Genomic DNA, 17,566 nt, shown 5'->3' on the forward strand with positions numbered 1-17,566 from the left:
GAGACGAAAAGCTCTAGAGGTCTGGCCTACATAAAAAGCAGAACAAGAGCAGGTCACCAAATAGATGACCCACTCAGTACTGCAATTAGCCGAAAATCCAATATCAAAGACCTCAGAAGTATTTTTACTGCTGAATTCACAAGTATGTATAACCCGGGTACAGAATGAACAGTGACCACATGGGATACATCCTAACACAGGTCCGCCTAAAAGGGAAAATTGAGTAGAAACTGTGGTGTCCGGAAGTGGCCTCTTATAATGACTGAGCTTGGAACCTATAGTTTGTCCCCTTCTAAATGAAAAAGAACACCTATCTCTAAGAAAAGTATGTAGTGTATTCTCAGCCATAAGCACATTCCAATGTCTCTGTATAATATTCATGAAACCCTTTGTATTCCATCCATAAGTAGTGACCAGTCGTAAAGGCTGTTGTGCTAGCTCCTGATTGCGATCTTTGTAACACAATAGATCCTGTCTGTTCAAATTTGAAGCCCACCGTTTGGCCATATTAACTGTACCAGGACGATAACCTCTATCCCTGAATCTACGGGCCAGGTCATCACGAGTTTTAACAAAGGACTGTTGGCTAGAACATATTCTTCTGGCTCTTAAAAATTGCGATTTGGGTATATTCTGGATGATATGTTGTGGGTGGAAGCTGGAAGCATGTAATAAAGAGTTAAATTCTGGAAATTTCCTAAATAATGTGGTAAACAGGGTGTCATCATCATTCCTATTAATCTCCACATCCAGAAATATCATCTTAGATCTATGATAATTCATCTTAAATTCAATTCCCCATATGTTGTCATTAAGGTAATCCAGAAACTCTTGAAGATAATATTCATCAGCCTTCCACACCAACCAACAGTCATCCAGATAACGACGCCAAATGTCCATTTCACACATATAGATATTATGATTAGGGTCATAAATTATGACCTCCTCAATATATGCCATAAAAAGATCCGCATAAATGGGTGCAAAAGACACACCCATAGCGGTACCTTTAATTTGCCAAAAACATTGGTTTTGATAGTAAAAAAACATTGCTGGTCAATACATATTCTGTAAGACATACCAAAAAAGTATTAAATCCAGGTTTGTATAAACCAGATCTGGCCAACCAATAGTCCAAAGCTTGTAAGCCTGCCCAGTGTGGAATATTAGTATAAAGGGAGGTAATGTCTAAAGTACATAGTAGCCATTGAGGTTCAAGTTGTGTATCATTAATAATGCCCAAAAATTGAGTAGTGTCTTGGATCCTAGCCCTAATTAACAAAAGTAACGGTTTTAAATATTGGGTCAAATATTCAGACAGTGGTTCAGTAAGGGACCCATGTCCTGAAACAATGGATCGGCCTGGTGGATTAGTGGCATGTTTATGTATCTTAGGTAAAAGATAGAAATATTGTTTCTTGGGGGACAAAACCATCAGTTGTTCTTTTATAGCCTGTGTAATAATACCCTCCTCAACTGCTTGTGTTAAAAACTGTCCAATTTTACGCTGAAACTTCAGGGAAGGATCCAAAGGCATATACATATAGTATTCCTTATCCCCCAATTGTCTCATAGCCTCCTTATCATAAGAACCCTTATCTAATACCACAACTGCCCCGCCTTTGTCGGCTTGTGTTATAACCAAATGTTTATTATTAACAAGCTCATCAAGACAACGTACTTCATCCAGGGACAAATTATTATAAGATGTAGGAAAATCCCTAAAATAACAGTGTAAATCCTGTAGTACATTTTTTTGAAAAACACCAACCAAATGTGTCATCGGTGGGTTAAAAGTAGATTTCTTGAACTTGAACTCATGAGAAATGCCACCACCATTGTTCGCATAAAGAACTTTCAAATTTAGCAATTGACAAAAATTCACCACATCCTAGGCTAAAGACTGCTCGGATACAAAAAAACCTGGAACAAAGTTTAACCCTTTATTCAATAACCTATTTTGTGTAGTAGTTAACTCAACAGAGGAAATATTGTGAACATTGGAATGACAAATTAATGTTCCGTCATCATTTTCAAAAGTGCCTCCAGACTCTGTTTTGATTTGTCTTTTCTTATGTTTCCGCCATCCTCGTCTGTATCTAGACCAGGAGGGTGTGACAAATTATCTCGTTTGGCATTAGGCAAAACATCCGAATGATTCTCCTCAAGTTCCCCTTCTGTGTTAGAGGAAGTATCTTCCCCTGAGGTCAAACTGGAAGAATCAAATGAACCACGTGGTCTCAGGGTCAAGGTGCAACCTTTGGTTTCAAATATTGATGATAAATTACTGGAGGACTGGGGTCACATCCAACAATTAGCATCTTCCAAATTTGTCAATGCTTTGGCAGATTTTTATGAACGGAAGGTACAGAAAGGGGTTAAAGATTTGGAGACCACCTGTTTGGAGGTGAACAAGTTTGAAACTTGTGACTCCTTTTCCACACAAGTGAAAAAATTAACAACTGACTTATCTAAGATGGAATCTACTCTAAAGGAAAGAAAACATAAAAAATTCATTAGAGATGTAGGTGATTATGAGAAAGGGAAACCTTTTGACTCATTTAAAAATGTCTCCTTTAGACTACCCAGGGAGAATAACAATGGCAACAAGAGGTTTTCAACTCCCAAAAGAAAAAGACCGAAATCCATTTTAAAGAAAAATTTTGATTCTTCCAGTTTGACCTCAGGGGAAGATACTTCCTCTAACACAGAAGGGGAACTTGAGGAGAATCATTCGGATGTTTTGCCTAATGCCAAACGAGATAATTTGTCACACCCTCCTGGTCTAGATACAGACAAGGGGGGCGGAAACATAAGAAAAGACAAATCAAAACAGAGTCTGGAGGCACTTTTGAAAATGATGACGGAACATTAATTTGTCATTCCAATGTACACAATATTTCCTCTGTTGAGTTAACTACTACACAAAATAGGTTATTGAATAAAGGGTTAAACTTTGTTCCAGGTTTTTTTGTATCCGAGAAGTCTTTAGCCCAGGATGTGGTGAATTTTTGTCGATTGCTAAATTTGAAAGTTCTTTATGCGAACAATGGTGGTGGCATTTCTCATGAGTTCAAGTTCAAGAAATCTACTTTTAACCCACCGATGACACATTTGGTTGGTGTTTTTCAAAAAAATGTACTACAGGATTTACACTGTTATTTTAGGGATTTTCCTACATCTTATAATAATTTGTCCCTGGATGAAGTACGTTGTCTTGATGAGCTTGTTAATAAACATTTGGTTATAACACAAGCCGACAAAGGCGGGGCAGTTGTGGTATTAGATAAGGGTTCTTATGATAAGGAGGCTATGAGACAATTGGGGGATAAGGAATACTATATGTATATGCGTTTGGATCCTTCCCTGAAGTTTCAGTGTAAAATTGGACAGTTTTTAACACAAGCAGTTGAGGAGGGTATTATTACACAGGCTATAAAAGAACAACTGATGGTTTTGTCCCCCAAGAAACAATATTTCTATCTTTTACCTAAGATACATAAACATGCCACTAATCCACCAGGCCGACCCATTGTTTCAGGACATGGGTCCCTTACTGAACCACTGTCTGAATATTTGACCCAATATTTAAAACCGTTACTTTTGTTAATTAGGGCTAGGATCCAAGACACTACTCAATTTTTGGACATTATTAATGATACACAACTTGAACCTCAATGGCTACTATGTACTTTAGACATTACCTCCCTTTATACTAATATTCCACACTGGGCAGGCTTACAAGCTTTGGACTATTGGTTGGCCAGATCTGGTTTATACAAACCTGGATTTAATACTTTTTTGGTATGTCTTACAGAATATGTATTGACCAACAATGTTTTTTACTATCAAAACCAATGTTTTTGGCAAATTAAAGGTACCGCTATGGGTGCGTCTTTTCCACCCATTTATGCGGATCTTTTTATGGCATATATTGAGGAGGTCATAATTTATGACCCTAATCATAATATCTATATGTGTGAAATGGACATTTGGCGTCATTATCTGGATGACTGTTGGTTGGTGTGGAAGGCTGATGAATATTATCTTCAAGAGTTTCTGGATTACCTTAATGACAACATATGGGGAATTGAATTTAAGATGAATTATCATAGATCTAAGATGATATTTCTGGATGTGGAGATTAATAGGAATGATGATGACACCCTGTCTACCACATTATTTAGGAAATTTCCAGAATTTAACTCTTTATTACATGCTTCCAGCTTCCACCCACAACATATCATCCAGAATATACCCAAATCGCAATTTTTAAGAGCCAGAAGAATATGTTCTAGCCAACAGTCCTTTGTTAAAACTCGTGATGACCTGGCCCGTAGATTCAGGGATAGAGGTTATCATCCTGGTACAGTTAATATGGCCAAACGGTGGGCTTCAAATTTGAACAGACAGGATCTATTGTGTTACAAAGATCGCAATCAGGATCTGGCACAACAGCCTTTACGGCTGGTCACTACTTATGGACGGAACACAAAGGGTTTCATGAATATTATACAGAGACATTGGAATGTGCTCATGGCTGAGAATACACCACATACTTTTCTTACAGATAGGTGTTCTTTTTCATTTAGAAGGGGACAAACTATAGGTTCCAAGCTCAGTCATTATAAGAGGCCACTTCCGGACTCCACAGTTTCCACTCAATTTTCCCTTTTAGGCGGACCTGTGTTAGGATGTATCCCATGTGGTCACTGTTCATTCTGCACCCGGGTTATACATACTTGTGAATTCAGCAGTAAAAATACTTCTGAGGTCTTTAATATTGGATTTTCGGCTAATTGCAGTACTGAGTGGGTCATCTATTTGGTGACCTGCTCTTGTTCTGCTTTTTATGTAGGCCAGACCTCTAGAGCTTTTCGTCTCAGAATTTGTGAACATTTGAGTGATATTAAGAACAAACGCCCCAACAATGCATTATATAAACACAGTTTGAAACATGCAACAGCTTCTTTTAAGTTTGTTATTATAGACTGTATTAAGGGCAAATGTAAAGATAAGCTCAAATGGCATGAGACACTTACTTTTAAGGAGAGAAAATGGATCATTAAACTTGGGGCATTGTTCCCACCTGGTCTTAATGACCAATTTTGAATGTACTCTGATTGGTTCTCATGTGATTTTCCAGGTTTATATATATATATATATATATATATATATATATATATATATATATATATATATATATATATATAAACTGGGTTTGTTATTGCATTTATTATTTGATTTTCACTGAAGAAGGCTCTGTTGAGCCGAAACCGGTCTGATTATATGTTTCATGGGGGATTTGTCCCTTATGTCTGAATAAACTTATTTGGACTTGGCATCTACCAACTCTTGCTGGCTTTTCTTATTTGGATTCAGTATATTCAGTGCAATATTGCACCAACACAGTGCAAACCTGTGTGTTACTGCTTACATCCTTGACATAGCCAAAGAAGCCTTTGTGGTCATATTCCAAATCCATGCCTATTTACCTGTGGATGTCAGCCTTGGATGATTACATGAGTAACATAAGTATCTTGCTAATACTGGTCACGGACATCTGTATGTCTTGGGATTTGCTGTTGTTCTGGACTACTGTCCTTCTTCTGCTGTATAGCCTGTATAATGCAGGGGTTCAGCAGACTGGTGTCCTTGTGTAGGAGTAACGAGTCCTGGTTTACCATTGATGGCATGACCCATACATCTTTGTAGGTGCTTATAGAGTGCATCTGTAATTTTGTCTGTATCTTGAGCAGTGTCATCCCTGAGCATGGGGGCTGTGAACCCTCCCACCTCTATCATTAGTACTGTGAATTTAGCTGTAGGAAAGGTATTCACTGTGTGTTCCTTGGGTGGGGGAGATAGTTGGGAGTGGAAATCATCAGTGAATAGTTCATGGTCAGATCTAAACGGTGACCAGTTTACCTCCGCTGTAGTGCACCTGTTGCACGTGTCGGTGATTACCACTTCTAGTATGTTTTCACCTCTCGTTAGTTTGTCTACCAACTGATACAGGCCATATGAGGTGATAAATCCCAAGAAGTGCTGGGCCTGGAAGTGAATACTCAAGTAGGTTATCCAGTTTAGTGTAGGGTAGCTGACATTGACCAATAACAGGGTGTCTGGTAGGACTGTCATGTTTAGCACTGTCTCCAGATAGTTGTAGTGGTGCTCCTGGGTCATCGAGGGTTATCTGTAGCAGCTCACAGTTTAAATTGCAGTCGTGGCTGATGTTAGCTGCACATGGATGATCACAGAGGTATCATGCTGCCCCACTAACTTGGAGGTGTAGGTATCCCTGATTAATATGGATACACCCCCTCCATGTCTGTGCCAGTCCATATTCAGTGGCTGAAATGTGTGTTATGGGCTGTAGTCTGGTAGTGCTGGTGTGTTCACAGGAGCCTTATACAGGTCCCAGTCACAAAACAGATGTAGATGTTGCCAATACTGAGGGGTGCTGTGAGTGCATGCACGTTGTGAGTACTACCCTTGGTGTTGAGTAGCCTAACCCTCATTGATTCCTCTATTATGCAGTTCATGGAGGTGAGATTCGCCACTGAGACCTGTCTAAAAACAGCACCATGAGGGTGCCAATAGCCTTGCCCAGCATCCCAAAGCCTTAGGCTGATACATGCAAGTTGGTATGGCATTGTTGCAGGTATGTTTCCCATCTGCGCTTGTGTCCCAGCTTTCCTGCAGGTAACCTACTGGTAAGCAATACAAAGCCTGAAACCTATACAAGTCCACTAGCTTCCAAGATAGGCTTTTGGAGTGATTAAGTATCAGCAGTCTGTATGCTATTGCTGTACTTAACTGTTGTCTGACTACATGGTGATTTTACACTGTATATTGTGATCATAAAACTCTGTATAATCACATATGATGTTGGAGATGGCCTGCACTGTAGAGGTTCATGGATAGGTAGTAGGCTATCTGCCCAAAGGCATTTAGAAGCATAGCTACAGTGTGGTGGCTTTACCTGCACCATTGATGAAGTAACTGAGCCTCTGTCAAGCATAGCCAATGAAGTGATTCCAGGCAGAGTTGCTGGAAGCTGTTGAAGACTGGGGTGCTGTAGGGTGATAGGGGCACAAAGTGATCTCAAATGGGCATGTTAAATGACAACCCAACAACATTCAATTTCCCCAACAGGTCTTGCAGCTATAAAACTGGAGTGGCTCTCCCACACCCTGGCTGTATGTTTCTGGGACACATGATCCCAGGGGTGTATATACTGTTGCCCAGTCACACATCAAGGTTTCCCCTGAAGTGTGTCAGTGAGGGGCTATGCCAAATGTAGTTAGGATGTTAATGTATAGTCTCTCAATTCATGTGTTGTGTTGGTATTTCGAGAAGCACACTGGGTGTGGGTGGCTCCGCATGTTGTGTAGCCAAGCTTACACATAGGATTCATGGACATAGGAAATAGGCAGAAGGAACGTTAATGTCAATAGTGTAATGGCTACAGCATTTGCATAATATCTGTGCAGTCCTGGTTCAAATCCCAATAAAATCAGTGATGATTTACATGTTACATAGTATACCTTAACCACAGATTGCATATATAGGTAGTATTCCACAGAATAATAAACATTTGGAACACACAACCGCTGAAATGTGCGTTAATCACCCTTGCACTACCAGTGCCTGCTCTGAGAGGTAAAATGACCACTGTCAGGATTAGAACACGCAGCCATGTACTCAATCTTCACAATAACCTACCACTAAGCTACTTGAGATGTACCAACAGCAGTTGTGTATTCTGACAGGTTAAAACACAAAAGGGAGGAATGTGTGGAAATAGGACAAACCGCCATGTACCCAATGAAAGCTCTATGCTATATATATATATATATATATATATATATATATATATATATATATATATATATATATATATATATATAGAGAGAGAGAGGGGAGAGAGAGAGAGATATATATGTCGATATATAGGGATAAACATATATATGTAGATATATCAATAGGTTAACAACATCTACACAACCATGGAGGTACATATAAATGGGATACCTACCAAATACTGAATGCTTGACATACCGATGTGCGTAATCACGAGGCTTAAAGACCGAAAGACCACAGTACTGAAACACCAGAAGCGCAAGTTTTAAAATCCCGATGTTAAGGGACATTTAGTTAGTGCTTCTGGTGTTGTGGTTCAGGCAGGTTACTGTGTGTAAGTGTGTTTCTGAGGGCTGTGGTGTGTGTAAGTGTGTGTTCTGAGTGTGGTATGTGTTCCTGGGGACTGTAATGTGTGGGTGTAGGTTTGCTTTGTGCATTTGTTTGTGCGATCTCGGAGGTAGAATATTAAAGTAGTGGGGGTGTGGGGGGTGCAGCCACCTGCATGGGGGGGTGTCGAGGGGCTTGCCCACCTGCTCATACGTAGTGTAGGATGGCTTGTTTGGATGTGGTGGGTAGCAGTGTGTCTGTGTGTGTGTGTGTGCGTGTGTGTGTGTGTGTGTGTGTTTGTGTTATTTTGCGAGTTTGACTGTCGCGAGTTTGAGTGTTCGGTAATGTGGGGTTTGGGAGTCTGGGCCTGGTGCTGTGGGCGTCGGAATTGGGTGCATTTGGGATTCCATATGTATCCCGTATACAGTGGTTGAAGTGTTCATATATGAATATAACATGGACCATGGCAATCACACATTCCGCCACGACCAAACTTTATGAACAAAGGATATGGAGAGTATATGCCTATACACTATTACAAATATGTGCTATGGACATGAGCCCTCCACTCATGGGATTTTACTCTCTTTTGCAACAGTTTCTTCCTTCTGTTGTACAGTTTGTTTATGGCAGGGGACCACCAGATTGGCCACCTTTTTTTTGAAGGATAGCGTCTTGGTCCTGTTTGGGATAGCACAATCCATGCACTCGTGTAAGTGCTTATAGAGTGCATTTGTGTAGGATTCAGCAGTTGTAACTGTATTGTCCATCTGCATGGGTGTCATGAAGTTCACCACTTCTGTCTTAAGAAGCATGAAGTTGGCTTTGTAGAAATATTATACTGTGGTTTCTTTAATGTGGGGCGGGTGCGGGATGTGGATATCAAGGGTGTTTAGCTTATGGTCGGATCGGACCAACTGGTGGAACACCGGTCACTCAGGTTGGTAATGCCTAGGTCTAGAATAATGTTGCCCCTGGTGGGGGTGTGGATAAGTTGATCCAGGGCATTGGAGTTTATGAATACCAGAAAGCGTTGAGCTAATGAGTTGGTACACGAGTAGTTTTCCCAGTTAATGGTGGGGTAGTTGAAGTCGGCCATTTGGTTGAACCCTAATAATTTCCAGTACATCAAAGTAAAGAGGAGTGGGAATCTTGGGGCATGGTGGGGGATCTGTAGCAAGAACGTCCAAAAAGTGAAACAAAACCAAAAACAATGCCCAATCCAAGGCACCCAGGATCCGAACTAAAAATATTCAGGAAGCCAGCAGTAGCATATGAAAACTTTTAATGTTAAAAGGTCAAATAACCACATTGGGAGGTCAGGTTGGAGAACCGAGAGTTGTTTTGGCAGTTGAGGTTGGACGCTTGTACTCCCTCTGGGATGAATGAGGCATTAAACATCAACAGTGTTCTTAAAATGAGAAGAGCACGGTTATAAGATTAATTTATTTGATGATTGTTTTACATATTGCCCCTTTGTATGGGGTAATTTAGTGTTACTAAGGTGAACACTACATATTTGCTATAATGTGTACACTTTCACACATTGTTGTACTTAACACAGATTATTTTAACTGTTTAGGGTTGGGAATGGAGTTTTAACATCTTTGAACTGTATATCTGAATTTTACTCATTTTGTTTTATCTAGTTCATTGCACATGTACAATAGAATTTTATATTATTTTTAAAGAAACACTGTTGAGGTTTAACACTACTGATTGTAACAAATAAACATGCTTTACACCAAATAAGGCATGACAAAAAGTATGGTTAGTGGTTGTGACCTTTTTAATGTGAATTAATTGATTATTAGGTTTATAACTTAATTAATGGGTGGAGTTTCAATTTGATCATCTTTGCTACAAAAAGTGTTTGTACTGGACAGTTTTGTTTGCCTTGAAAAAGCCTGGTAATTACTGGGTGAAAGCGCTTGGCTTATTCTTGTTCTTGCTGTTCTGGTTTATGGACTGTGGTTATTTGACCTTTTAACATTAAAAGTTTTCATATGCTACTGCTGGCTTCCTGAATATTTTTAGTTCGGATCCTGTGTGCCTTGGATTGGGATCTGTAGCAAGCTACAATTTGGATTGCAGTTTAGACCAGAGGTAGTTGTACTTGGATAACCTCGGATGCATTGTGCTAAGCAACTAGCCCGGAGGTGTGGATATCCTTAACGAATATGGACACACCTCCGCCTTGGGTGTTTCGGTCCAGGTTACATGGCTGAAAAGTGTGGTATGAGTTATAGCCTGGTAGTGCAGGGGTGCTCTCTGGAGCCTTGAACCAGGTCTCAGTCACTGCACAGATATCAATGTTCTCCATTACAAGGAGTGCCTCAAGTGAGTGCATTTTGAGATTTAGACTTCCAGAATTGAGTAGCATTACCCTCAGTTTGTGCTTGCCTGTTCCTGTTATGGTGGTGAATATGTCATTTGAACCTTGCCTAAAGAAGGCACTATAGGGGCAGCAAGAGCCTTAGCCAGTATCCGAAATCCCAGGGGCGATAGGTGCAGGCCATCTGTGGCAAAGCATCATGGTCTGTCGACCATGTCATCCCAAGCAGACAGATACTGGATCCCCTTAGAATGACACCAGAAGCTTAGCGAATTGTTGAAGTCAATCATTTTGTCCTCGTACTGCGGTATCATTCTGGGCGATGGCAGAATGTTACTCAGGGCTAGGGTCATACCTGCCTGGGATACAAGATCGGGGAGCTCTTCCATGTCTCTTTCCATGTAGTCCAGAGAGGTACGTCTCAGGTCATTCACACCAACATGGACAATGACAGAGTCATATTTGTACTTGTTGTGGAGTGACCTGAGTGTGTGGGTTATGTGCCGGATCCTGGTACCCGACAGGCAGCTGACAGTAACCCTCTTCTTGTTTAGCCTGGTGAGTGGGACATCAGTGTGCCTGACTATAGAGTCACCTATGACTAGTGTGTTGGGTACGTTGTTTTGCCTTATTGGCTGTGGTTGAGTGGCACACTGAGTCTGTGGGCTATGTGTCATTGGAGTTGTGTTGGGGGATGGAGCCTGCTTGTGTTTCTGCTTTGGAGGTCTCTATTGCGTAGACAGATTATTATTGAGAGCATCCACAAATGTTTTGTTGTTACTATGTGTGGATTATGGTGGTGTAGATTTAGTGAGACTATGTGATGAGTGTGGTGTGGTGCAAATGTTTATCTTCTCCACATGACTGTCAAGTTCAGTCTTGGTTGGAGAGAGCTTTACCTCCAGTTTGGCTAGATAAGTGCATCTCTCACAGGTTGTAGTGTTGGGTGGTAGGCGGAGAGGGTTGTCTGTGTACATGAGGCAATTTCTACAATTCAATTTCTGCCTCAAGATGGCCAGATTCATCAGATAGACAGGAGAGAACACTGGGAGCTGACCCTTGGACATGCCTGAATGTAAAACTATTTTCCCCTAGATAAGTGAGGAAAGTGAGTACAAGAGCTGTTTTACTCTAAGTAAGTGAGAAAAGTATGTACAAAAACTGTTTACCTCTAGGTAATGAGGAAGACTGAGTGCTATAGTAATTAGTAGCTTACTTAGTGCTTACAAGTGCTGAGCATGAATAAGCAATCCAGATAGGGTCTTGGATAACATAAACACACTGCCCCCCCCAACAGGTACACAATCATATATCCATGTACACTACAGAGCCCCTGTAACCACAACTATGCAGGTACAAGCTGCACGCAGGCTGCATGGGACCTGTCCACATCCCAGGTTGTATCATACACATATGGCAAAATAAGTTGCTCTCCACATACACATCATGTAAAACATAGCTTCATGTCAGGCTGTGTACACACTGAATGGTGCACACCAACAGTTATCACACCCCACAAAGGGGGAGACACCACTGATAATGGGAAGTACTGCACTACTACCCTGCTGAGTCTGGTCTGAAAGGCCATGAACCTTAATCAATGTATTTGATGTCAGCAGTACAGATGTAGATAACAGTAAGGTTGATTTCACACTACATATCATAACCTTGCCAGGTCATACTGTGTTCCACCTACACTCAGTATACTAGATGTACATTCCTATGTCACAGGAGTGTTTTGCAATGGGACTGCTGGCAGAACCAACACTACAGAAGGTGTCTGGATAATACATGCACATCACGCCAGTGCCAGCTACAGTAAGACAGGGTTAATTCATTGTACTCCCCCTCATTGTAGTCTATACCACACAGACTAACAGAAGGCATCTGCCTATTGAAGTATGCAAATGACTATGACCTAGGAGCAATAGCTGACTCAGAGTGTTGTGGACAACATACAGAAGGGGCTTTGTGGGTGAGGTGTGTGACATATGGCCACAACCTGACAGCTACATATTGCATTGTCACCCCTATGTTAATAACCCTGTACCCATGATCTACCACCTAGGCAGCGGTCAACATAATGGACACTGTGTGTAAGGGATGCAGCTGGGTAGTTGTCTGTCCTGTGATAGTTACATCACCACACCTGTCAGATAGTTGTATGTGGCAACCCTAATCATGACAGGGTGCCATCCATGAATATGGAGATCATTGTCCAGCCATACTCAACACTCAAGTGACCCATATCAGAGCACATACTTCCTCTAAGGGGTACTGGCCATGCTCAGATGGCCCACACCAGCCTTCCCAATCCCAATATCCACTATGTAGCATGATGCCTACCCTGAATAAAGCCATGTCCATCCCAGTGATGTTGGACATGCTACACGTACACATCCTGATCACAAACACATACGTCATGGACATCCACCTTCCTAGTACAAGGATCACCACATGCTGGACAGATCCTTGTCCTATAGATTTACACACTCCTGCCATACTATGCATTCCTGTCCAGCAAAGCTGCACATTGCCCCCCTCTCAGACATGGTGTGATGACCACATCGTAAATGCACCATTAACCCTGTGGATCAGTTATGTGGCACTGTTTCACCTGGCCCCAGAAACCCGCCTGTTGGCTACAGCTAGGTAACATTTCATCCTAGATTCATACATGGCCCAGGGCATATAGCCTACTAGTTGACTTCGACCGTACATGCTATAGTTGATATCCATCCCTGCAAATACCATCAGGCTAGCCAGTGTCCCATGTGTATCACATGTTCAACACAGGTGATACATGGCAGGATGTTGAACTGCTGTACAGTGCCGTGTAGATGTATATAGCAAAACACATACATGTAAAACCTTCCATGAGCAAGTCTGCAGGGTCACAGGTCATGTCCGTTAAGGCAGTGTAAGTCTTTATATGTTACATATACACAGCATCAAGGTCGACTGCATTAATGCGGACACATCCAGGCATGTGCTGATAGGTAAGAACACCAGTACAGGCAAACAGACATGCCCACATCAAGACAGCATCCACATGGAGTATGAGCAATGTAATCAGGTGACACACACACAATATATGGTGATAATATCCAATCACCATTGAGTGTCAAATGTGTGTGACACAAACATGTCAGTGGTGTCAGTGTCATGTAGATTTGCAAAGACAACTATTTAATCATAATAAATGTGATACACATGTATGTTCAGCTGTAGCTCTGTACGTCTCTGTGAGTTAATGTGACCTGTCTCCATCATTATGTCTTCCAGGTATGCCGCGTGCAAGGCTACCACCTTATACCCACTTGGAGCATGAGGCCCTCATCCCATACCTACATGACAATCATGATGTCCTGTTCAGCCATGTGCCACAGGATGCACAGCAGCAGGATGCCCTGTGGCAGGAACTTCGCAGGAGGGTTAATGATGTGGGTGGCCACAACCACACATACCAGCAGGTGCACAGACACTGTACAGATCTCATTAGATGGGAAAAACAGCATGCAAATGCACCAAGGAGCTTCTGGCCAACCTGGGGACACATGCAGAACAACATCCACAAGCCTTAGATGATATTGTGGAGGTGGGTGCCTCTCAACCACTGCGCCTGGCATTGCTTGGTAAGTCACTACTGCACATATAACAACTATATTCCATATAGTTACATGTGTCACTGTACAATATGTAATGTAACATCATATGCAAGGCATGTATACACACATGCCGCATACTAGAGTATGCTACTCTGTGTATGCACACATGTGCATACTCCATAGTATAGTCTACTGTACTGGCTTATGTGTTAACATGCATATTGCACCCTGTAGCTATCATACAGGCATGGATAATGATCATACTGCTGTGTCTCTCCTATTTAGGTACCTCTGGCGTTCCGCTGCGACAGCAGCCAGTTGCACGTGAGACTGTTATTATTTATCAGGCATGTTAATGCACAGATCTGTCTGTCATGTGGCCATTTACCACATGTACACATAATGTATGGTCCTGTCACAATATGCAGGTTGGACCTGCAATGCATCACAATGGCTACCCATGTGCAATACTTGCAAACTATGTGAAACACCGACATGAAACCTCACAAACTGTCATTGCCAGACGTGTGGACAGCTGTGCATTCAATGGTGGAGGTGCTGTTCACTGTAGGGACATGTACTACAGATCAGAACTACACATGTGGGGAATACAAACAGTACTACACAGTGAGCTGGAGTATGGCCAGCCCACAGGATTCACCGGTGTGGATCATACCCCTGCTATGAATGTCACACAATGTGATGTGCTATCTGACATGTCCATGACATCTAGTGGGCTGGCTGCAACACTGCCTAACTATCCTGAAAAACATATCCTACATACCAAACATACCACCCTTTGTCTGCATAACCCTGTCGTCACTGCAGCATATGACATCTATGGGTGTATGTCATATGGGACAACACAGACATGTGAAATAGACACCCATCACAACCATTTGGCTAACACATGTACACACATGGCCATGGAGGATGGCCAGAGACATGAAGCAACACACAAAGTAGATGTGATGTGCTTGTGTGTACACCCTGTCATACATTGGCTCCACATGGTCAAACTATGGCCTTTGTGTAATGGTTATATTGCAGATGTGGAACACTAGACATCCTACAGGCCTGTGCACATCTTGTGTAGGCATGACATCAATCCACCACATAAGATGTGTTGAACATCTTGAGTGTGTCACAACATGACAGCAGTCACCTGTACAGTATCCACATACATACACAGACAACCACATCAGCCCACAGATACAGTACATTCCCCTTGCTGGTGTCAGACATCACTGTCATCCTTGCTCCTCATGTGTGTGTGTGTGTGTGTGTGTGTGTGTGTGTGTGTGTGTGTGTGTGGTGCACAGATGTCATGTGGGACATGGTGTACCGAAGAGTTTGCCATGTCAGGCCATAGTTGCCAGGCAGCAGCAATATGATTGCAGATGTGCAGAGGTGTCATCCGTATACCCTTCAGTGACCTGTGTCACACATTCTACATCATGGTTTAGTGTGTATACACCTCAGTGACGTGGGTCACATTCCACAGTATATATGTATTGTATCTGAACACAGTCATGGCTATGAACTGTGTGTGTAACTCACACTGTATAGCAATAGAGACTCCCTGCAATGGCCATGCACATCAGCTAAATGTGCAGTTATCTGTAGGGCGGACAGACAACACTGCATTGGGACACCATTACCCCACTGTATATTTGACAGGACACCATTGTGTTAAACATGTATGCATGTCATTGGACACATCAGCAGATCACATATCATACTACATGTGATTGCCAAGGTCATATGCCACACATCATTCAGGTGTACTGGTAACCTGTGCTGGTCTACATGGTGTAACACAGGGATGTATGCTAGCTACTACTATGATTGTGTAATTTGCATGCTTTCTGTTATGGCGCATGCATGCTGTTGTGTGCAACTCAGGGATGTATGATAACTACCACTATTATTGTCTGAGCTGCATGCCCTCTGCCATATCACATGCATGTTGCATGCCTCCTGTCATATCACATGCATGTTGGGTGCCATAGCGTGTCTGTGTGTGTGTCTGTATGTGTGTGTGTGTGTGTGTGTGTGTGTGTGTGTGTGTGTCTGTGTGTGTGTGTCTATTGTATAGATTGTAATGACAGTTCTTGTCTGCCCCTCACAGGTGATGTAGGTGCGTTCCCCTCCTGCAGTCCATCTGATGTTAGTGTCCCCACAGACTCTAGCAGTGATGATGAAAGTATGATTGAGGCACAGGCAGGGTTGTCAGGGGCTGAATCTGTGCTATTGGTTGCCATTCCACTTATATCCCCCTCATCCCCGCATACAGTTCTCATGCCAACACATACCCCATCACCAGTGGCCATAGAGGAAGGACAGCTGGTGTGTGGTAGCTTGGAACAGGAAAGTGTGGAGGCTATGTAAGGTGTGCCTGCACATCATGGTGTCAGCCAATTGACTGGTGATGCCTCACACAGGCATGTGGCCAGTGCTGCTTGTAGGAGGACCTCTGGCCAACATGCCCCTACAAGACAGAGAGCAGCAGCTGGTGTCACCAGATGCATATTTCAGGCTGTAATGGAGGCACAGGCCCGTGCTGAATGGCACAACAGAGAAGATCAGAGGCTTCAGAGGGCTGCTGTCCGTTCTTTAAACAACAACATCCAGGCAATGGTAAATGCTCAACAGCAGATTGCTGAAGCTTTGGATAGACGATTGGGTGACATGGTTGGAGTCCTTGACCATGGCATGACAATCCGTGAGTGTGAACTGTCTGTGCTGGAACATCCGGTAGGAGTGAGGTGTCAGGCACGCGGACGTAGGCCTGCTACATCACCTGTTTCAGGTCTACATGAACGAGATACCTCACATGCCCACTCCCATAGTGGCGGTAGAAGCAGCAGTGCAGCTAGTGCTGTGCTGTCCACACCAGGACACAGCAGGCCAAGTGCACATTGCCCTGGATGGTCCCAACAGGGACACGGTTCCAGTGGACATGTGTCATCAGACAGTACCCAATCTGCACCTCTGCCTGGTAGTGCCCATGCAACCCCTGGCAGGCACAGGTCACATGGCCATGGCCGGACACCGTGAACTGTAAAACCTGGCCTGTACAGTCCGCAGCTGTCAATAATACCCCTGTGTAGGCCAGACACATGCCAGAAATGTGTGCATACATACACGCACACACCGGAAACATATGTAGGGCACCGCAACACACACATGCATAACATCCACACACACCCAATTAGATCAAAGGCCCTAACCCACACACATGATATCATCCAATGGTGCAGCCTAGGCCTCTGGCAAACATTATCACCCTGTGCATATGATGATGCCTTTGCAACATCCCTGTCATCCACACCATCGGTGCAGCGACATGCTCATATGGTCTGATGCACAGGGTGAACAGACTAGGAAGATAAGTGTAGATTATAATTGTGTACTGTTGAAAGGCAGC

The sequence above is a fragment of the Protopterus annectens genome, chromosome 8.part0 (genome assembly GCF_019279795.1).
Source record: "Protopterus annectens isolate FY-2018-M chromosome 8.part0, PAN1.0, whole genome shotgun sequence".
NCBI classification, from domain to species: Eukaryota; Metazoa; Chordata; order Ceratodontiformes; family Protopteridae; genus Protopterus; species Protopterus annectens.